This window comes from Taudactylus pleione, unplaced genomic scaffold (genome assembly GCF_031769625.1).
Source record: "Taudactylus pleione unplaced genomic scaffold, aTauple2 ptg001965l, whole genome shotgun sequence".
Classification (NCBI taxonomy): domain Eukaryota; kingdom Metazoa; phylum Chordata; class Amphibia; order Anura; family Myobatrachidae; genus Taudactylus; species Taudactylus pleione.
In genome coordinates this window covers 162,144-185,198 of record NW_028286361.1, presented here as the reverse complement: position 1 = coordinate 185,198, position 23,055 = coordinate 162,144, and the positions used below count along the sequence as shown (strand labels likewise).

General features: G+C 46.2%; 1 pseudogene; it reads right to left on the bottom strand.

Moving 5' to 3' along the window:
• Positions 1–23,055, bottom strand: part of LOC148436087 (death-inducer obliterator 1-like) — a 144,275-nt pseudogene that overhangs the window by 4,827 nt on the left and 116,393 nt on the right.

Genomic DNA, 23,055 nt, shown 5'->3' with positions numbered 1-23,055 from the left:
CTGTAAGTATGACAGATTCCTACTATATGTTCCCACTATTATGATAAAGGCTTTCTCAAGCTTACAATCTGTTTTTTCAATGAAGATTCCTGTGGGGGTGTTTTTAGGAAGTATTATGGAAGTGGGCACAACCTAGTGGTCTGTAACACCAGCGTTCCTGTGCAACTTTTACAATGTAATCTAAAGAGCGTCTGTTGTGCAGCACCCTTGATGCTCTCTGTATTTGGCAAAGCAGCTGCCAAAGCTTGGTAACATGTGGCCTTTGAGGGTCTTTTATGGATATGTTAGGGCAGACCACTGGCGTTTGTTTGCTTGCTATATTTCTGGGCAGTGTGGATATTAACTGCTTCCAGTCTTCACCCGCCCTCCCCTGTAGATACACTGTGTCAGTCATGTGTGTGCCAATTATGATACAAACACCTACTCTAGCCTTTGTGAAACTGTTTTCACAGTATAGCCCTAGGTTTCTTTGGCTAACACTCCTATCAGTCTTGGTTGCAGGGACATCCTGCTGTTCTGTAATAATAGGACCACTGTACAGTCCTTACACTTCAACTTGAGTGTGGCTGTTTGGGTCAAGTAAATCTCTTTATATCCAAAATTCCTGTCCTCAGTTCCCACAAACAGTACAACACCACTGTTACTGCAAGTGCTGCTATACACACTATGGCTGTAGCCTCAGAAACATATATCATGTCCAGATTCTCCTCCGATGCTTAGAGTATTGTGTGGGTGTGGCGGGATCCTAATTACATGATGGTGTGTAGCTAAGAATCTCCCAAAATCCCAATATGCAAATTAGTGTTGTTAAGATGGCCACTCCCACTATGCAGACTATCTGGACTGTGTCTACTGTCAGATTGCATGGCATGGAAGTGTGCTAGCAGCATATACAAATATTTAGACAAACACCTGAATTGGGGAGCCCCCTAGGGGTCACACACCAAGAACTGCAGGCACATCTAAACATGCAAGGGGCATGGTTCTCTCGTGCTTACCCACTTCCCTCGTGAGTAAGGCACTCCATGTCACTTCAAGCAAAACTGAGAGCTATGAAGTCAATGAATAGTCAGCCCAGAGGCCACAGTTTCCAAAAGACAGGACAAGTCTTTAGTAGCAGATGGGAACTGCAGTCTTTGACTGTACTTTTAAAGACTTTTATTTATATACATCTCAGTTCTGTACATGTACAGGCACACACCTCTCATCATACATACGCTTCTAACAACAACTTATACTTCTATAGAAAGGCAGAATTTGCTAGGGTTCAAGAAATCCGTTACCTGACACCCCCTGATCCCACGCCTTACTACTTAGGAAGAGCAGAAAAGAGAGCAAAAAGTAGCACTCACCCAGGTTTGATTCTGCTGTTCCCGAGATTCAGAGTGGTGTCTGATCAGTGCCCGTGTAGGAACCTGATCCCAGACGAGCCCCCAGATACTAGGGTTGTTCAGTTGCCAATCTTAGGAAACTCTGCCTTCGAGACCCCTTCTGGCCAGCCGACGAGAGAAATGGACTCAACAACTAGTAGAGTTCAAATCTGCTCTCAAGAACTTCCTGGTCATCTTTATTAATATCTTAAGATTGAAGGTGTGCATTTTTCAAGCACCCAATTAAACATATTTCCTGAAGCATGGTAACATCCAATCAATTCTTGCCATAATGGCGTACATTTTAATAGAAAAACAGTTTGACATATATGGCATGGTAGCTTGTACTTGTTGCAAGGGAGATTTTTGACTGGTCTGTATCTTCCTGTTTTTCTACAGCAGTAGCGGTTTCGATCATAATAATATATTACTTCTTCATTCTTTTAAGCTTAGCATTTCCTGCAAGCCAGTATTTGGCAAAGAAAATATCTAAATTCTTCTTCTGAGAGGAAAAACAGCAAATCATCTTAAAGGCATACATTCATTTATAATAGCACATGTGTTAATCAATAAATTCATTATTGCTTACCCTAATAATACCCAATGCAGGGAAATTATACTAATGCATGTAGCCATAGGGATCATTGTGCCTTATACACAATGCAGGGAAATTATACTAATACATGTAGCCATAGGGATCATTGTGCCTTATACCCAATGCAGGGAAAATAAGAGATGTGGTAAGACCTTACCTTTGTTATCTCTATTTCTACAAGGTCCATAGGGATCCACAGGAGACCTTGGGGTATAGGTTGATGACATCAGTCATCGAGCACCTCAATAGTTACATTTGTGCTCCCAGGATGCACTGGGCTCCTCTCCTATACCCTGCCCCCAGGCCAAGGAACCTCAGTTTCATAACAAGCCAATGGCTGGAGGAGGAGAAGAGAGAAGGAAGAGATTCTGGAAGACTCAAGTATCACATTCTCACATACAAAAGGAGGCAGAAAACCGGTGACCAGAACACAGCCCATCTGCAGCATAGGGGCAACAGGGCGGGAGTCCTGTGGATCCCTATGAACTTCATAGAAATAGATATAACAAAGGTAAGGTCTTACCATATCTCTTATTTTCTACTGCAGGGTCCATAGGGCTCCACAGGAGACTTTGGGGATGTCCCAAAGCAGTCTCCTTAAGGGTGGGGATGCTCCTGTGCAGAAAGGAGAATCCACCGCCCGAAGGAAGCATCCTGAGAGGCAATTGTATCAAATGCATAATACCTTAAGACTGTATGGACAGTAGACCATGTGGCCACCTTGCACAGCTGAACAGTAGAGGCACCATGATGAGCTGCCCATGAAGGACCCACAGACCGAGTAGAATGAGTCTAAACAGAGGACAGTACAGGAAGCCCCTCATGAAGGTAAACCTCTGAAATTGCCAGGCGAATCCAGCCTGCCAAAGTCTGCTTAGTGGCAGGCCATCCTTTTATTCGGAAACCAAAAAGGACAAACAACGAGTCCGACTTCCGAAATGAGCTGGTACAGCCCAGTTTGTAGAGCATGTACCACATCCAAAGAGGCCTTACCAGCTGAAAGGTCTGGGGAGTTAAAAGCTGGTACTACAATTTCCTCATTAATGTGGAAGCTGGATACCACCTTAGGTAGGAAACCAGGGCGAGTACAAAGAACCGCCGTGTCCCTATGAAAAATCAGAAAGGGGGGGGCAACATGAAAGATCCCCCAAATCTGACACCCTTCTGGCTGAAGCAATGGCTAGAAGAAACAGTTTTATTTGTGAGCCATTTTAAATCCACTTAGCCCAGTGGTTTAAATGGCGGTCATTGCAGAGCCCTAAACACCACGGTCAAATCCCAAGGAGCCACCGGTGGGATAAAGAGAGGTTGGATGTGAAGCACACCTTGCATAAAGGTGTGTACATCTGTAGCAATTCTACGGTGCAACAGTACTGACAGGGCAGAAACCTGTACCTTCAGAGAATCAAGGCCTATAGGAATGCCAAAATCATGGATAATCCAAATGTCTGAGGATTATAACCTCTGGGGCGACACCATTCAAAGAAGGTGTGCCACACTCTGTGATAAATTCTCGCAGAAGCAGGCTTGCGAGCTCTGAGCATGGTGTTCACCACTGAGCTGGAAAAACCCCTGGAATGCAAGAGGACAGTCTCAAGAGCCATGCCGTCAAAGACAGATGACTCAGGTCTGGGTAGAGGCAAGGACCTTGGGACAACAGAACAGGATGTTGAGGCAACCGCATCAGTCTATCGATTGACTCTGAAGATCTGTGTACCAGTGATGTCTGGGCCACACTGGAGATACCAACAGTAGCATACCTCCTTCTTGCTTGAACTTCCGAATCACCCGAGGCAGAAGCGAGAATGTAGGAAACAGGTACGTGAACTGGAAGGTCCATTTGACCGACAGAGCATCTACCAGCAGAGCCCCCACGTCTTGAGCCATACCTTGGCAACTTGTGGTTGTGCTGAGATGCCATTAGATCAACTTCGGGAAGTTCCCACTTGTTCACCAGAAGCTGAACTACTTCCTGGTGAAGTGACCATTCCCATGGGTGTACATCGTGACGGCTTAGGAAGTCCGCTTCCCAGTTCAGGACTCCCAGGATAAACACTGCCGATATGGCTGGGACATTTTCCTCCGCCCAAGCCAGGATGCAGGACACTTCCATTAGTGCCGCCTGACTTCGAGTGCCTCCTTGGCGGTTTATGTAGGCCACTGTGGTGGCGTTGTCTGACTGGACTTGCACAGGTTTTCCATGAAGTATGAGCCTTGCTTGCTGAAGAGCCCTTAGAACCGCCCTGAGTTCCAATATGTATGTTGGAAGCATGGACTCCTCTATTGTCCACCTTCCCTGGAAGTGGTGTGAACCCATCACTGCACCCCAACCCCGGGGACAGGCATCCGTTGTCAGAAGGACCCACTCCGGGATCCAAAAGGGGTGGTCCTTGGTAAGGTGACTTATGTGGAGCCACCAAGTCAGAGACAGACAAACCTCCGGAGACAGTACCAATGTCTGAGTTCATATCCATGTGGAGATCTGTCCCATCTGGAAAGGATCAGTGTCTGTAGAGGCCGAGAATGGAACTGGCCATACTCCACCATGTCAAAGGTCAACACCATGGAGCCCAGTATCTGCTTTTCTGAGTGAACCGGCACCCGACGACTGTGCAGGCAGCTGTGAACCTGCTGCTGCAGTGTGGTTATCTTGTCCCTGGTCAAGAAAATCCTCTGTTGAGAATCCAACAATGCCCCTAGATGTAGCATCCTCTGTGAGGGCGTCAGCAAGGACTTCTTCCAGTTTATCAACCAACCGTGGCTTTGTAGCACTGTTATTGTCAGCTGTAGATGCTGAAGTAATTCCGGAGTCCTGGCTAGCAATAGTAGGTTGTCCAGGTAGGGTAACAGATGGACCCCCTGCAGCCACAGTTGGGCCACCATCACTGCCATAAGTTTGGTGAACACCCTGGGTGCCGTGGACAGTCCAAACGGCAGGGCCTGAAACTGGAAGTGTTGTTGCAACACTGCAAACCTGAGTTACCTCTGGTGAGCTGAAGCTATTGGGACATGCAGGTAGGCATTCTGAATGTCCAGAGACACCATAAAATCCCCAGGTTCCATAGCCAGTATAATTGACCACAGGGTTTCCATTTTGAACCGAGGCACTCGGAGAAACTTGTTTAGGAACTTGAGGTTTAGGATAGGCCTGTATGCACCATTCAGTTTTGGAACCAAAGAGTGGAATAATAGCCCATTCCCCTCTGGGGAGTAGGTAACGGAACTATAATTCCCTGTAGGAGCATAGATCGTATAACTTTCTGCAGCTACAATGCCTTTTCCTGATCCATCTGAAATCCCGTAGGGAAGAATTGATGAGGAGGTCTGTATTGGAAGGAAAGGGCATACCCTTGAGAGACCACTTCCCTTACCCAAGTGTCTGTTGTGGTATGTCACCAACACTGGGCGAACTGAAGAAGTCAGCCTCCCACCTTGGGGTCCCCCAAGGATAGGCCCACCCCATCAGGCTGAGGGTTTAGCGTCGGGCTTGGCAGCTGGACGCCTGGTACTTCAAGCCTGCTTCTTCGGCTTTGTGAGCTTTTTAGCTCCTGACGGTCTGGGAAAGGACTGAACCTTGGCCTTACCCTGAGGATGGAAAGTCCGAAAGGACTGAGTTCCAGATCCTGATGACATTGGGGCCAAAGGTAAACAGGGAGACTTGGCAGCAGCCAAAATGTCCACGATTTTGGTCAAATCTGGCCCAAATAAGACCTGGCCATTAAAGGGTAAACCTTCTAACCCTTTCTTGGAATCAGCATCCACTCTCCAAGATCGCAACCAAAGAGAGCGCCTAGCCGATGAAATGTGAGATGTTAGGAGACTAACATCCAAAGCAGCCTCATTCACATATGTAGCCGAGTCTCTGAGGTAACCTACCAGTTCAATTTGTTCACTTGTAGCCTCTACAGGCAAGGATGCTTCCAAGGCATTTGCCCAACATTCCATGGCCATGGCAACCCAGCATATAGCCATAGCTTGCCTAGCGCCCCCCCCCCCCTCCCCGGGAGGGAGTAAATGGACTTTAGGCACACCTCCACTCTTCTGTCCGTAACATCCTTTAATTATGACATGGACAGCATAGGAGGTATCACACTTTTGACAAGGCGTGTAATATGAGAATCCACCTGAGGAGGAGTTTCCAATATAGAGAAATACTTCTCCTCAAATGGATAGGTGGCTTCCAACCATTTCTGCGGTTGAAACCTCCTGCCTGGAGTTTTCCAAGGCTGCTTCCAGATCTTCAACTAGCTGATCTGACAGGGGAAAAGCCGTCGCTGAAATTTTGGACTTAGACCTCCTTTTGAAGGATGCACTCCATCTCATCCCTAGCAGCAGCTTAGAGCTCTGATGGTGGGGCAGGGATGTACTCCATCTCATCCCTAGCAGCAGCTGAGAGCTCTGATGGTGGGGCAGGGATGTACTCCATCTCATCCATAGCAGCAGCTGAGAGCTCCCATGGTGGGGTAGTGACGCACTCCATCTCATCCCTAGCAGCCACTGAGAGCTCCTATGGTGGGGTAGTGACGCACTCCATCTCATCCCTAGCAGCCACTGAGAGCTCCTATGGTGGGACAGTGACGCACTCCATCTCATCCCTAGCAGCCACGGAGAGCTCTGATGGTGGGGCAGGGATGCGCTCCATCTCATCCCTAGAAGCCGCTGAGAGCACTTATAGTGGGGCAGTGACGCTCTCCATCCCATCCCTAGCAGCAGCTGAAAGCTTTGAGGGGTTCATAGCTTCTTCCAAGCTCTATGTGGGGTGGAGCTGCACTCCATCTTATACTTAGCAGCCACTGAGAGCTCTAGGGGGGCGGAGCTGCACGCCATCTTATACTTTGCAGCCACTGAGAGCTCTAGGGGGGTGGAGCTGCACTCCATCTTATACTTTGCAGCCACTGAGAGCTCTAGGGGGGGCGGAGCTGCACGCCATCTTATACTTAGCAGCCACTGAGAGCTCTAGGGGGGCGGAGCTGCACGCCATCTTATACTTAGCAGCCACTGAGAGCTCTAGGGGGGTGGAGCTGCACTCCATCTTACACTTTGCAGCCACTGAGAGCTCTAGGGGGGCGGAGCTGCACTCCATCTTATACTTAGCAGCCACTGAGAGCTCTAGGAGGGCGGAGCTGCACGCCATCTTATACTTAGCAGCCACTGAGAGCTCTAGGGGGGCGGAGCTGCACTCCATCTTATACTTAGCAGTCACTGAGAGCTCTAGGGGGGCGGAGATGCACTCCATCTTATACTTAGCAGCCACTGAGAGCTCTAGGGGGACGGAGCTGCACTCCATCTTATACTTAGCAGCCACTGAGAGCTCTAGGGGGGGCGGAGCAGCACTCCATCTTATACTTAGCAGCCACTGAGAGCTCTAGGGGGGCGGAGCTGCACTCCATCTTATACTTAGCAGTCACTGAGAGCTCTAGGGGGGCGGAGCTGCACTCCATCTTATACTTAGCAGTCACTGAGAGCTCTAGGGGGGCGGAGCTGCACGCCATCTTATACTTAGCAGTCACTGAGAGCTCTAGGGGGGCGGAGCTGCACGCCATCTTATACTTAGCAGTCACTGAGAGCTCTAGGGGGGCGGAGCTGCACTCCATCTTATACTTAGCAGTCACTGAGAGCTCTAGGGGGGCGGAGCTGCACTCCATCTTATACTTAGCAGCCACTGAGAGCTCTAGGGGGACGGAGCTGCACTCCATCTTATACTTAGCAGCCACTGAGAGCTCTAGGGGGGCGGAGCTGCACGCCATCTTATACTTAGCAGTCACTGAGAGCTCTAGGGGGGCGGAGCTGCACGCCATCTTATACTTAGCAGCCACTGAGAGCTTGGTGGGACAGTGGGTCTGCCCTCGGCAAGTGCTAGGTAGAAGTATAAGCTGCTTATTATAGATATCTCCACTGTAGTATTGATTCCTAACAGTTGCTAGTCGCTATTTAGCGCTGCAAGTCGCTTAAGAATTGCTTTCCAGTCCAATCGTGTGGTTCCAAAGCACAAAAAGTTATTTATGTAAAGAAAAGTAACACGATGAAAGATTTAACAATTAGAATAAAAAACAATTAAATATAGTATAAGCTGATACATACGCATGCGCACTGGTCCCAGTATACAGTCATCAATCCAGAAGTCTGCGGTCGCAAGAAGATGTCTTTACACTGGGATCAGGACACAGCTTATATACCTTACAGGTTTCTGAGCTAACAAAGGGGCTAATTAACAGGTTTCCATTGGTTCTTGCTTCTGGATGATTTGGTTATTTCATATGGTGTCATCAGGGGTACGGCTCAGTTCTCCAACGGTCACATTGTGTAGTTTCCCGCCGAACAACTGGTTAATATTGGCTACAACACTGCATACAAGTAATAACATTCTAAGCAATAACTCCCTATCATCCATAACTAGCGGACGCATGATGCGACTTCTTTGCCGATAGATACGGAAGTCTGCAAATAAACAGGGATTTAGTATGATACCAAACATGACATGTCCGCTATATTCCAAACCTTAGATCTCGTTTAAGTACATATTACATCATAATCATTAGATAACAAATACCTTTAATAACACTGGTTATTAACTATAATGTGTGGGAACCATTTTATATGTATGCGTTCACATATGTGCGTCTGTATATTGAAATAGCAAATGTGCATAGGTATGTTTGTGACTACGCATATAAGCGTCTACGTGTACGTATGTCACTATACATATGATCGTCTGTGTGTATGTATGTATGTATATGTGTGTATGTATGTATGTATACGTGTATATATGTGTGTGTGTGTTATGTGCGTCAGTATATGTGTGTGATGGATTCGCATTTGTGCGCATTGGATTGCACGACGCAAAGTAGCATTGTGGTAATACATCGTCAGACTATAGACGACTATATCGTCAGATAATTGTAAGCGACCATATCCAATTATTTGACTTTGACAGTAGTTTGCATACATTTATGATTTATCCACGGTCACTACACCTACTATTATGTTGCTGTGAAATATGTCGACATTTAAAAAAAATAAAAAATCTATATTTGTAGAATAGATTAAAAAAACAGAAAGATTCTCCATAACATGAACATTTCCCACAAGTACCTTCTATTTCCTTCCATTATTCTTAATTAAAACTGTCTGAAGCCCTGTGAGAGCTGGCGTGCTTGGTTCTCAGGATGAATATTTTATGATGTAACAATTCCTGTCTCTGCAGACGCCACAGAGCAGATACTGTAACATTTCTTCTGAACATGAGAAGAGATTTATTGGATTAACAAGCTGCCTCTCTTCATATTTTGGTGCGTAGTTTAGATCCAGAGGGTACAGAGCCTGGATATTGGTACAGAGGGTACAGAGCCTGGATATTGGTACAGAGGGTACAGAGCCTGGATATTGGTACAGAGGGTACAGAGCCTGGATATTGTTACAGAGGGTACAGAGCCTGGATATTGGTAGAGGGTACAGAGCCTGGATATTGGTTTGCTGTAGTAACGTCATTTGTGCAGCTGTAATGTGACTGGGGGCTCTATTTACTACAATCCGCATATTGAATGCGGATTGTAGTGTGATATTACCGAGTGAATTCGCATTGCGAATTCAGGCAATATCACAGGGATTTACTATAAATCCCTTGCAGGGACAGAGCTTGCGATAAAGCTCTGTCCCTGTGGATCCCATCTGCACTCTAGTCGCGGTATTTTCGGAAAAAATACCGCGACTAACAGCCCGCACATGCACCGACCCACCGTCGCTGCTACCCCCCACGATGCTAAGCCCAGCCCCCCACGACCCCCCTCTCCCTTCATTACACTTACCTGCATCCTCCTGGCCTCCGGTGATCTTCTCCGGGCTTTCCGATCAGGTGATCTCCCATACTGCACTGGGACCCGATCACCTGATGACCGGGCCCCAGTGCACTATGGGAGACCAGCTGAGAGGAGCCATCACCGGAGGCCCGATCACCGGTCCCTGGATTCAGCTAAGTAAAAAAAAAAATTTCCATTTTTTTTTTCTTTTTTTTACAGCAATCAGCTTGCGGTCTGTTTAGACCACACAGCTGATTACTGGTACCGGCTCCCGCCTCTGCTCTCCCCGTTAGAGCAGAGTGGGAGCCCGGTAACCGGGGAAGACCCTGGATAACACCACCTCCAGGTGGCGTTATCATCACAGGGCTTCCCCCGGTATTTTTTTACAATTTATTTTTAGTGACTACGGTCGGATCACATTTCCCATTACAGTTATGGGAAATGTGATCTGCTTTACTAAAAATAAGTGATACTAGGGGTTGGAGTAGAATTTTACTAATTCTACTCCAATTGCCCTTTAATAACTATAGGTGATACTAAAATAATGTGAAAAGGGTGTGACAGCACAAAACAGCCTTTATCACTTTATTTTAGTAAAAATAATGTTAATAAATAGAGCCCTAAATGGCAAATATATGTCTTAGGTGACTGTAATAACAATATATTCAGAAAATAGCTGTAACCGTGGTTGTAAATTGTACCCACAATCCAATGTATTGGTCTCAGCAAAGTGTGATAGGTTAGATAAATAGGAATCACGGATATCATGATTATTTTATTAGCTCACACATAGAACCAAGACACCTGCAAACCTCAGGCATTCTCTCTGTATAGCAGGCGGTATTATTCCTCTGCCCCAGTACGATTCTTCTGATCTGCTTTTCTCTGCTTCAATACATTTTTACATTTCATTCACATCAGGTTCCAGTAAATGAAGTTCTGTGTGGTGAGCGGGATGCAAGCTGGGCGGTAGGCGCACACAGTTCTGTCTGGATTTGCAGTAGATTACTTATGTTACCCCATAGCGGTTTGGATATATTACTTAGGGCTCTATTTATTGACATTATTTTTACTAAAATAAAGTGATAAAGGCTGTTTTGTGCTGTCACACCCTTTTCACATTATTTTAGTATCACCTATAGTTATTACAGGGCAATTGGAGTAGAATTCATAAAATTCTACTCCAACCCCTAAGTATCACTTATTTTTAGTAAAGCAGATACTGTAATGGTAAATGTGATCTGACCAGAGTTACTAAAAATAAATGTGAAAAAAATACCGGGGGAAGCCCTGTGATAATAACATTACCTGGAGGTGGCGTTATCCAGGGTCTCCCCCGGTTACCGGCCTCCTGCCCTGCTCTAACAGGGAGAGCAGAGCCAGGAGTCGGTCCCAGTAATCAGCTGTGTGGTCTAAACAGATCACATGCTGATCAGTGCAAAAAAAAGTAAAAAAAAATAGTAAAAAAAAAAAAGTACTTACCTGACTCCAGGGACTGGTGATCGGGCCCCAGTGCAGTATGGGAGATCACCTGACCGGAGGAATGGAGAACATCACCGGAGGCCTGGAGCATGCAGGTAAGTAAGTAAGGGAGAGGGGGATCGCGGGGGGGGAGGGGGGGGGTCCGCGATCGCGGGGAGCGGGGCTTAACACCGGGGGTGGGGCTTAGTGCCGGAGGGGGGTTAGCAGCGGCGACCGGTCGGCACATGCACGGGCACTTAATCACGGTATTTTTTGCGAAAATACCGTGATAAGGCTCCGAAGGGGATTCGCAGGGACAGAGCTTTACCGCAAGCTCTGTCCCTGCAAGGGATTTGTAGTAAATCCCTGTGATATTGCCTGAATTCGCAATGCGAATTCAGTCGGCAATATCACACTACAATCTGCATTACCAATGCGGATTGTAGTAAGAGCCCCAAGACACCATAATGTAGAAAGATGCAATATTTAGGCAACATAAATGTTGACAGGTATATAATAACTTAGACAGGTACATAAATTAGATGGGGATATATTTTAGACATTAAATATACAGTATAGACAGTTTGAAATGTCAACAGGGTCAAAGGGCAAAATGTAATAGGGTCTGAATTTTGAAAATGTTCCAGTATAAAGCTACTCGCATGTTTCTCATACCTCCGCAACTCGCAATGGGAAAACATGCGTCCAGATGTTTTGCCATTGTGAGGATACAACTCGGGCAATGTAATAGAGTGCGAGCGTTTAACTCGCACACTATTACTGACCTAAAACTCGCTAAATGATAGACCTGCTTTAGGCTAGCGAGTCTAGCCTAGGCAGGACTGAGTTACACAGAAACTTGCACAGATCCGTGAGATCTGTGCATGCTTCTGTGTGTATAAAAATGTGTATAAAAATAAAATATAAACAGTTAAAAAAAAAACATGGGGTTCCCCCCTAACAGTATAACGAGCCCCTGGGCTCTCTGGCTATTAAAATACAGGGGACAAAATGCATAAGGTTTATCTGTATTTTAAGAACCAGCACCAGGCTCCGTTAAGCCTGATTGAGAAAATATGGGGGGGAAATGACATAGGGGTCTCTTGTATTTTCATCAATCAGCACCAGGCTCAGGGAGTTGATCCTGGTTGTGGAAATACGGGGGACAAAATGAGTAGGGTTCCCCCGCATACTACACAACCAGCACCAGGCTTATTCTAGCAGGGGTGTAAAGCATTGACACCTGACCACTAGTCAGCCCAGGCCGGGGATCCCTGGGGAGGTGGGGACCTCCCCAATAAAGGAGTTCCCCCTTTCCAGGATACCCCAAGCCTTAGCTTTTTTATACGCCATAGCACACACATGCCTGGGGCACCCTGGCCACACGCTACACCTCTGCCTGCATGCTGGTACTTGGAGAACCACAACTACCAGCATGTGGGGCATTAAGGGCCCACTTTTACCTCTGGTTCACCTGCAAAAGAAATATTAAATTAACCACGAGTCACACACACCATAAAAGTATAATTTAATTAAAACATACATGCACACTCGCATTCACACTCACACATACTCATCTATAATTCATGTAGCCATTCACGTCCACTTGTCCTGTAGCACCACAACACCTGTAAAAACATATTTATACTTCCCTACCCCTTTGGTTCTGGTCCTTTTCTGTCCCTGCAGGCAGCCATTTCTTCAGAAAAAAATGCCATTACACGAGTCCACGGACAGGCACCTTTAGTGACCGAACTGTTCTCACAATTGAAGTCACTGGTGGGAACCATTCATTGGCTGAGAGAGTTGGAGGCATTTGGGAAATGCAGTGGCTGAGCCGTCATTCGCGAGGTGTCATCCTTAAAGGACGGTACCGGTCCATGGGCTCGTGTAATGGCTACAGGGACAGAGGAGGACCGAAACAATGGGGTAGGTGAGTATTGAATTTTTTTTATGGTGTTGTGGATGCTACAGGACAAGTGGACGTGAATGTATACAGGGATACATTGATGAGTGTGCGTGTGCGTGAGAGTGTGAGAGTGTGAGAGTGTGAGTGTCAGACATACATGCCAACTCTCCCTCATTGTCAGGGAGACTACCAGACATAGCAGCTATCTCCCTGACTCCCTGAAGTTCTCCAAGTACTAGCATGCAGGGAAGACTTGCTGGGACCTATAGTTCTCCAGTAAAAGACAATATTAATCATTCTATTATGTTTACACAATCTACCCGACACCCACTGCCCAGAGGTGTTGGGGATAGCCCCAGGGTATCGGCCCAGGCCTGGGCTGATACCCTGGGGCTATCCCTGGCACTTCTGGATGGTGGCTGCCGGACTGATTGTGTAAACAAATTGGTGGGTAGGTGGAGGGTCCCCACCTCCCCAGTGATCCCTGGCCTGGGCTGACTAGCGGTAATACGTTGGCTGAAGGACCCGGTTAAAGTGTTCCCCTGGCTGTGGCATTGCACCCCCGCTAGAAAGAGTCCAGCGCTGGTTATGGAAAATACAGGGAATCCTACTCATTTTCTCCACTGTATTTCCACAACTAGGACTGACAGAGCCTGGTGCTGGTTCATGAAATACAGGGGACCCTACACATTTTTTTCCCCTGTATTTTAAGGACCAGGACATGCTCTACAGAGCCCGGGGCTGGTTATGCTTGTGGGGGGGATACACATCATTTATTGTTTATTTTTACTGTTTACTTGCCTCTTCACGGATCTCACTGATCTGTGAAGGCTTCTGTTTAACTCGGACCTTGTAATGCAAGCAGGACGCTCTATAAGTTCCAAGTGTACATAGGGGAACATTTGCACAGACTCCCATAATGTAATAGCCTCAAACTCACACATTTGTAGGCTATTACATTTGATCAGTTGTGGGACAAACTCTGACATTTACATGTACGAGATGGTTCGCGTTTGTCACGCAAGTAAAACTCGGACCCTATTATATTTATCCCTTTGAACTTAAACCAAAAAACAGGGGTCCATGTACTGTACATCTCTAGAAATGTCATCTTATAAATACCAGATAATAAATCATAAGAATTGAATCCAAGAGACAAAATAACTAGTGGGGGGATCAGTTATTGATGGGTTATTCCACGCAGCTAATTGATCACGCCACACAGGGAAATGCTATTCAATTAAATAGCATTTTCCCCGCTCAGTAAATCATGGTTTAATGCGTGCTAAGTAAGGGTGTGCACCGGCCACTTTACGTGTTTTGGTTTTGTGTTTTGGATCTGTATTTTTTTGGAAAAAAAGCATAAAAACAGCTAAAATCACAGAATTTGTAGGTTTTTCTGCTCCTATGCTATTATTAACCTCAATAACCTTAATTTCCACTCATTTCCAGTCTATTCTGAACATCTCACACCTCACAATAGTGTTTTTATGTCCAAAAGGTCGCACCGAGGTAGCTGAATGACTATGCTAAGCGACACGAGTGGGCGGCACAAACACGTGGCCCATCTAGGAGTGGCACTGCAGTGTCAGACAGGATGGCAGTTAGAAAAACTAGGCCCCAAACAGTACATAATGCAAAGGATAAAAAGAGGTGCAAGATGGAATTGTCCTTGGGCCCTCCCACCCACCCTTATGTTGTATAAACAGGACATGCACACTTTAACAAATCAATCATTTCAGCACCAGGGTCTGCCACACGACTGTGGCTGAAATGATTGGTTTGTTTGGGCCCCCACAAAACAAGCTGGCAATTAATCTGTCCCTGCACAAACTGGCTCTACGGAGGCAAGATGTCATCCTCATCCTCCTCATCCACCCATTCCTCACCCTCTTCAGTGTTGTGTACATCCTCATCCTCACAGAGTATTCATTCGTCCCCACTGGAATCCACCACCACAGGTCCCTCTGTACGTTCTGGAGGCTGGTCTTCCAGCAAGAATTGATAATTCATTTTGATGAACATAATCTCCACATTTTGTGGAAGCAACCTCCTACTTCTTTCTCTGACAAGGTTCCTGGCTGCACTAAAAACTATTTTGGAGTACACACTGGAGGGGGGGGGGGGGCAACTTAGGTAAATTAGAGACAGTTTGTACAGGGGCCTCCAAATTTCCTCTTTTTCCTGCCAGTACAGGTACGGACTGTCTGACATGCCTACTTGGATGCTCTCACCGATGTAATCCTCCACCTTTCTGTCAATGGTGATAGTATCATATGCAGTGACCGTAGACATGTCAGAAATTGTTGCCAGGTCCTTCAGTCTAGACCAGATGTCCAAACTTGGTCCTGCCTACCCTGCATCACCAAGAGTGGGTTGCTTAGGATATCTAAGTTGTTTCCTGGCAGCCCCATTGCAGGAGAAAATTAAGAAGGAGCTGTTGACATGTCACGGTCCGCTTCAGCTGACAGTGTTTTCACCAGCAGGTCTTTGCACCTCTGCAGGCTTGTGTCTGCCGGAATGAGAGAGACACCACGTAGGCTTTAAACCTAGGATCGAGCATGGTGGCCAAAATGTAGTGGTCTGATTTCAACAGATTGACCACCCTGGAATCCTGGCAAAGCGAATGAAGGGCTTCATCCACAAGTCCCACATACTGAGCAGAATCGCTCCGTCTTAGCTCCTTCACTTTCTGCAGCTGCTTCTGCAAAAGCCTGATGAGGGGAATGACCTGACTCAAGCTGGCAGTGTCTGAACTGACTTCACGTGTGGCAAGTTCAAAGGGCTGGAGAACCTTGCACAACACAGAAATCATTCTCCACTGCGCTTGAGTCAGGTGCATACCACCTCCTTTGCCTATGTCATAGGTGGATGTAAAGGCTTGAATGGCCTTTTGCAGCTCCTCCATCCTCTGAAGCATATAGAGGGTTGAGTTCCACCGCGTTACAACCTCTTGCTTCAGGTGATGGCGGGGCAGGTTCAAGAGTGTTTGCTGGTGCTCCAGTCTTTGGCACGCAGTCACTGAATGGCAAAAGTGGCCAGAAATTTTTTGGCCAACCCAAAGCATCTCCTACACACCTCTGTCATTTTAAAAAAAATTCTGCACCACCAAATTTATTTTGTGAGCAAAACATGGGACGTGCTGGAATTTGCAAAGATGTAATGCCCGCACAATATTGGTGGCATTGTCAGATATCACAAATCCCCAGGAAAGTCTTAGTGGGGTAAGCAATTGGGCGATGATTCCCTCAGTTTCTCTAAGAGGTTGTCGGCGGTGTGCCTCTTTCTGAAACTGGTGATACATAGCGTAGCCTGCCTTGGATCGAGTTGGTGTTTCTGAGATGCTGCTACTGGTGACACTGCTGTTGTTGTGTAAGGCAATACATCTACCCAGTGGGCTGTCAGTTATATAGTCCTTAGTCTGCCCTGTTCCACATGTCCGTGGTTAAGTGGACATTGGGTACAACTGCATTTTTTAGGACACTGAAGACACTTTTTTAACGTCTCTGTATATTCTCGGTATCGCCTGCCTAGTGAAGTGGAATCTAGATAGGATTTGGTACCAGGGACACGCTACCTCCATCAATTATCTAAATCCCACTGCACTATTGGTGGATACCAGACGCACGTCTAACACCAACATAGCGGTCAAGGCCTCAGTTATACGTTTTGCTTCAGGATGACTGCTGTCGTACTTCATCCTCCTCGCTAGGAACTGTTGGAGGGTCAATTGTTTAGTAAAAGTAGTGGTGTTCCTACTTCCTCTCTGGGATGATGAACGACTCCCAGCAGCAGCAACAGGAGCAGCGGCAGCAGTAGGCGTAGCAATGCAGGATCCTCCGGAGGAATCCCGGATAGGAGAGTCAGTCATGCCAGGGACATGGCCTGCAGGACTACTTCTGATCCTGACTGAGGAGGAAATTGACGAGGAGGGAGTTGACTGTGCGGTTTGCAGGTGCTTGGATACAACAGGACAAAGGGATTTAGGTGTCCCTGGACTGCTTACAGTCTTTGCCACAGTTTATGAACTTGGCAGTAACTTTTTATGAACGCGCTGCAGGTGCCGTATAAGGGAGGATGTTCCTAGGTGGTTAACGTCTCTACCCCTACTTATTTCACCTTTACATATGGCAAGACAGTTGTTGTCCCAATATGGATAAAAGTATTTCCAGAACAAAGAGGTGGAATGTTTGGTCTTCTGCCCAGGCATGATGATGGGCTTTTTCATCCCACGGATAACTGTCTCCCCCGATGCCTGATTTAAGCAAACCACATCACCATCTGAATCCTCCTTGTCAGCATCCTCCTCAGTGCCAGCTACACCAGTATCCTCATCCTGTTGTACTTCAACAGTGACATCTTCAATTTGCATATCAGCAAGTGGACTGTGGGTGCTCCTTTCAGCACTTGCAGGGGGCGTGCAAATGGTGGAAAGAGCCACCTCTTCCCGTCCAGTGTTGGGAAGGTCAGGCATCGCAACCACCACCACACTTGGGGATTTGTGATATCTTCTTAGAACACACAGCTCTTCGCTGTGCTTTTGCCAGCTTAACTCATTTCATTTTTCTAGCGGGAGGAGGGCTTCCATCATCATGTGAAGCTGAACCACTAGTCATGGACATAGGGAAAGACCTTAGCCGTTCCTTGCCACTCCGTGTCGTAAATGGCATATTGGCAAGTTTACGTTTCTACTCAGACGATTTAATAATTTTTTTGGGGGGTCATTTTACTGAACTTTGTTATTTGGGATTTTATATGCCCTCTACTATGACATTGGGCATCGACCTTGGCAGACAACGTTGATGGCATTTCATTGTCTGTCATGACTAGTGGCAGCTGCTTCAGCACTAGGAGAAAGTGGTTCTTGATCTTCCCCTATTTCATCCTCAAAATTTTTGTTCTCCATTATTTTTAAGAGGTGCATTATTTTTATGGAGTGAGTCACCCCTGTAAAAATTAGTTTCATGAAGGGCAGCGTACAACACACAGGACAGCCCCTGTAAAAATTACATTGATGAAGTGCAGCGTACACCACACAGGACAGCCCCTGTAATAATTAGTATGATGAAGGGCAGGGTACAACCAACAGGACAGCCCCTGTAATAATTAGTATGATGAAGTGCAGCGTACACCACACAGGACAGCCCCTGTAATAATGAATCTGATGAAGGGCAGCGTACAACACACAGGACAGCCCCTGTAAAAATTTACTTTGATGAAGGGCAGCGTACAACCCACAGGACAGCCCCTGTATTAATTAGTTTGATGAAGGGCAGGGTACAACCCACAGGACAGCCCCTGTATTAATTAGTTTGATGAAGGGCAGGGTACAACCCACAGGACAGCCCCTGTAATAATGAGTCTGATGAAGGGCAGCGTACAACACACAGGACAGCCCCTGTAAAAATTACATTGATGAAGTGCAGCGTACACCACACAGGACAGCCCCTGTAATAATTAGTATGATGAAGGGCAGGGTACAACCAACAGGACAGCCCCTGTAATAATTAGTATGATGAAGTGCAGCGTACACCACACAGGACAGCCCCTGTAATAATGAGTCTGATGAAGGGCAGCGTACAACACACAGGACAGCCCCTGTAAAAATTTACTTTGATGAAGGGCAGCGTACAACCCACAGGACAGCCCCTGTATTAATTAGTTTGATGAAGGGCAGGGTACAACCCACAGGACAGCCCCTGTATTAATTAGTTTGATGAAGGGCAGGGTACAACCCACAGGACAGCCCCTGTAATAATTAGTTTGATGAAGGGCAGCGTACAACACACAGGACAGCCTCTGTAATAATTAGTTTGATGAAGGGAAGTGTACAACACACAGGACAGCCCCTGTAATAATTAGTTTGATGAAGGGCAGCGTACAACACAAAGGACAACCCCTGTAATAATTAGTTTGATGAAGGGCAGCGTACAACCCACAGGACAGACCCTGTAATAATTTAGTTTGATGAAGGACAGCGTACAACCCACAGGACAGCGCCTGAAATAATTTAGTTTGAAGGGCAGCGTACAACCCACAGGACAGCCCCTGTAATAATTTAGTTTGATGATGGGCAGCATACACTACACAGGACAGCCCCTGTAATAATTGTTCTGATGAAGGGCAGCGTACAACACACAGGACAGCCCCTGTAAAAATTAGTTTGATGAAGGGCAGCGTACACCACACAGGACAGCACCTGTAATAATTATTCTGATGAAGGGCAGCGTAAAACACACAGGACAACCCCTGTAATAATTAGTTTGAGGAAGGGCAGCATACACCACACAGGACAGCCCCTGTAATAATTATTCTGATGAAGGGCAGCGTACAACCCACAGCACAGCCCCTGTAATAATTACATTGATGAAGGGCAGCATACAACCCACAGGACAGCCCCTGTAATAATTTAGTTTGATGATGGGCAGCGTACAACACACAGGACAGCCCCTGTAAAAATTACATTGATGATGGGCAGCGTACAACCCACAGCACAGCCCCTGTAATAATTACATTGATGAAGGGCAGCATACAACCCACAGGACAGCCCCTGTAATAATTTAGTTTGATGATGGGCAGCGTACAACACACAGGACAGCCCCTGTAAAAATTACATTGATGATGGGCAGCGTACAACCCACAGGACAGCCCCTGTAATAATTACATTGATGAAGTGCAGCGTACACCACACAGGACAGCCCCTGTAATAATTAGTTGGATGAAGGGCAGCGTACAACACACAGGACAGCCTCTGTAATAATTAGTTTGATGAAGGGAAGCGTACAACACACAGGACAGCCCCTGTAATAATTAGTTTGATGAAGGGCAGCGTACAACACAAAGGACAACCCCTGTAATAATTTGTTTGATGAAGGGCAGCGTACAACCCACAGGACAGACCCTGTAATAATTTAGTTTGATGAAGGACAGCGTACAACCCACAGGACAGCGCCTGAAATAATTTAGTTTGAAGGGCAGCGTACAACCCACAGGACAGCCCCTGTAATAATTGTTCTGATGAAGGGCAGCGTACAACACACAGGACAGCCCCTGTAAAAATTAGTTTGATGAAGGGCAGCGTACACCACACAGGACAGCACCTGTAATAATTATTCTGATGAAGGGCAGCGTACAACACACAGGACAACCCCTGTAATAATTATTCTGATGAAGGGCAGCGTACATCACACAGGACAGCCCCTGTAAAAATTACATTGATGATGGGCAGCGTACAACCCACAGGACAGCCCCTGTAATAATTACATTGATGAAGTGCAGCGTACACCACACAGGACAGCCCCTGTAATAATTAGTTTGATGAAGGGCAGGGTACAACACACAGGACAGCCCCTGTAAAATTACATTGATGAAGGGCAGCGCACAACACACAGGACAGCCCCTGTAATAATTAGTTTGATGAAGGGAAGCGTACAACACACAAGACAGCCCCTGTAAAAATTGTTTTGATTATGAAGGGCAGCGTACAACACACAAGACAGCCCCTGTTAAAATTATATTGATGAAGGGCAGCGTATAATACACAGGACAGCCCCTGTTAAAATTAGTTTGATGAAGGGCAGCGTACAACCCAAAGGACAGCCCCTGTAATAATTACATTGATGAAGGGCAGCGTACAACACACAGGACAGCCCCTGTAATAATTATATTGATGAAGGGCAGTGTACAACCCACAGGACAGCCCCTGTAATAATTAGTTGGATGAAGGGCAGCGTACACCACACAGGACAGCCCCTGTAATAATTTAGTTTGATGATGGGCAGCGTACATCCAACAGGACAGACCCTGTAAAAATTAGTTTGATGAAGGGCAGCGTACACCACACAGGACAGCCCCTGTAAAAATTAGTTTGATGAAGGGCAGCGTACAACCCACAGGACAGCCCCTGTAATAATTTAGTTTGATGAAGGGCAGCGTACAACACACAGGACAGTCCCTGTAAAAATTAGTTTGATGAAGGGCAGCGTAAAACCCACAGGACAGCCCCTGTAATAATTTAGTTTAATGAAGAGCAGCGTACAACACACAGGACAGCCCCTGTAAAAATTAGTTTGATGAAGGGCAGCGTACAACACACAGGACAGCCCCTGTAAAATTACATTGATGAAGGGCAGCGTACAACCCACAGGACAGCCCCTGTATTATTTAGTTGGATGAAGGGCAACGTACAACACACAGGACAGCCCCTGTAATAATTATTTTGATGGAGAACAGCGTACAACCCACAGGACAGCCCCTGTAATAATTTAGTTTGATGAAGGGCAGCGTACAACCCACAGGACAGCCCCTGTAAAAATTAGTTTGATGAAGGGCAGCGTACAACACACAGGACAGCCCCTGTAATAATTAGTTTGATGAAGGGCAGCGTACGACCCACAGGACAGCCCTGTAATAATTACATTGATGAAGGGCAGCGTACAACCCACAGGACAGCCCTGTAATAATTACATTGATGAAGGGCAGCGTACAACCCACAAGACAGCCCCTGTAATAATTTAGTTTGATGATGGGCAGCGTACAACCCACAGGACAGCCCCTGTAAAATTACATTGATGAAGGGCAGCATACACCACACAGTACAGCCCATGTAATAATTTAGTTTGATGAAGGGCAGCGTACAACACACAGGACAGCCCCTGTAATAATTATATTGATGAAGGCCAGCGTACAACCCACAGGACAGCCCCTGTATTAATTAGTTGGATGAAGGGCAGCGTACAACACACAGGACAGCCCCTGTAATAATTATTTTGATGGAGAACAGCGTACAACCCACAGGACATCCCCTGTAATAATTTAGTTTGATGAAGGGCAGCGTACAACACACAGGACAGCCCCTGTCAAAATTATATATTTTTTTGTATGGTTGTGTGCATTAGTTGCACTATAATTGCTTGGTGACACTGCTGTAGGCTGCGCTTTAATTGCTTGGTGACACTGCTGTAAGCTGCGCTATAATTGCTTGGTTACACTGCTGTAAGCTGCGCTATAATTGCTTGGTGACACTGCTGTAAGCTGCGCTATAATTGCTTGGTGACACTTCTGTAAGCTGCTCTATAATTGCTTGGTGACACTTCTGTAAGATGCGCTATAATTGCTTGGTGACACTGCTGTAAGCTGCGCTATAATTGCTTGGTGACACTGCTGTAAGCTGTGCTATAATTGCTTGGTGACACTTCTGTAAGATGCGCTATAATTGCTTGGTGACACTGCTGTAAGCTGCGCTATAATTGCTTGGTGACACTTCTGTAAGATGCGCTATAATTGCTTGGTGACACTGCTGTAAGCTGCGCTATAATTGCTTGGTGACACTGCTGTAAGCTGCGCTATAATTGTTTGGTGACACTGCTGTAAGACCGCAATGAGTATGGAGGACAGTGGTAGTGTAGAGACTGATTTAGAATTGAACATAATATAGCAACTTTTGTGCTAGAGCTAAAATGCATCCATACACATGGCCTGATTCATTATGGATCACAATTGCGAATGCAATAGCGATTACGCACACAGTCTCACTGCAATAGTATGCTAATTCATTGTGATTGCTATGCCACCTCAGCACTACATAAGGACAGGAGAGGAGGATCCACATACCAGTCTTGTAGCTGCCGGCAGCAGTCATGATAACGATGCAAGGCCGTCAACGTCATCTATGAAGGCCGATGCCCCAGGGCTTAAGTCATGTCATGTAAAATCAACTTTTACCCTGTTAAAGAATAAAAAATCTAAAGCTAAGTCAGCTTTAGAGAAACAAAAAATTGCCAATATGCCATTCACTACATGAATTGGCAAGGAAAGGATAAGGCCTTGGCATTGATTAATGACTTGTGGTTCTTGTTGTGATGATTTAAGCCTTCTGCTTATAGGAGAGGTACAAAAAAAATTTAAATGGTCTCCGAAAATTCA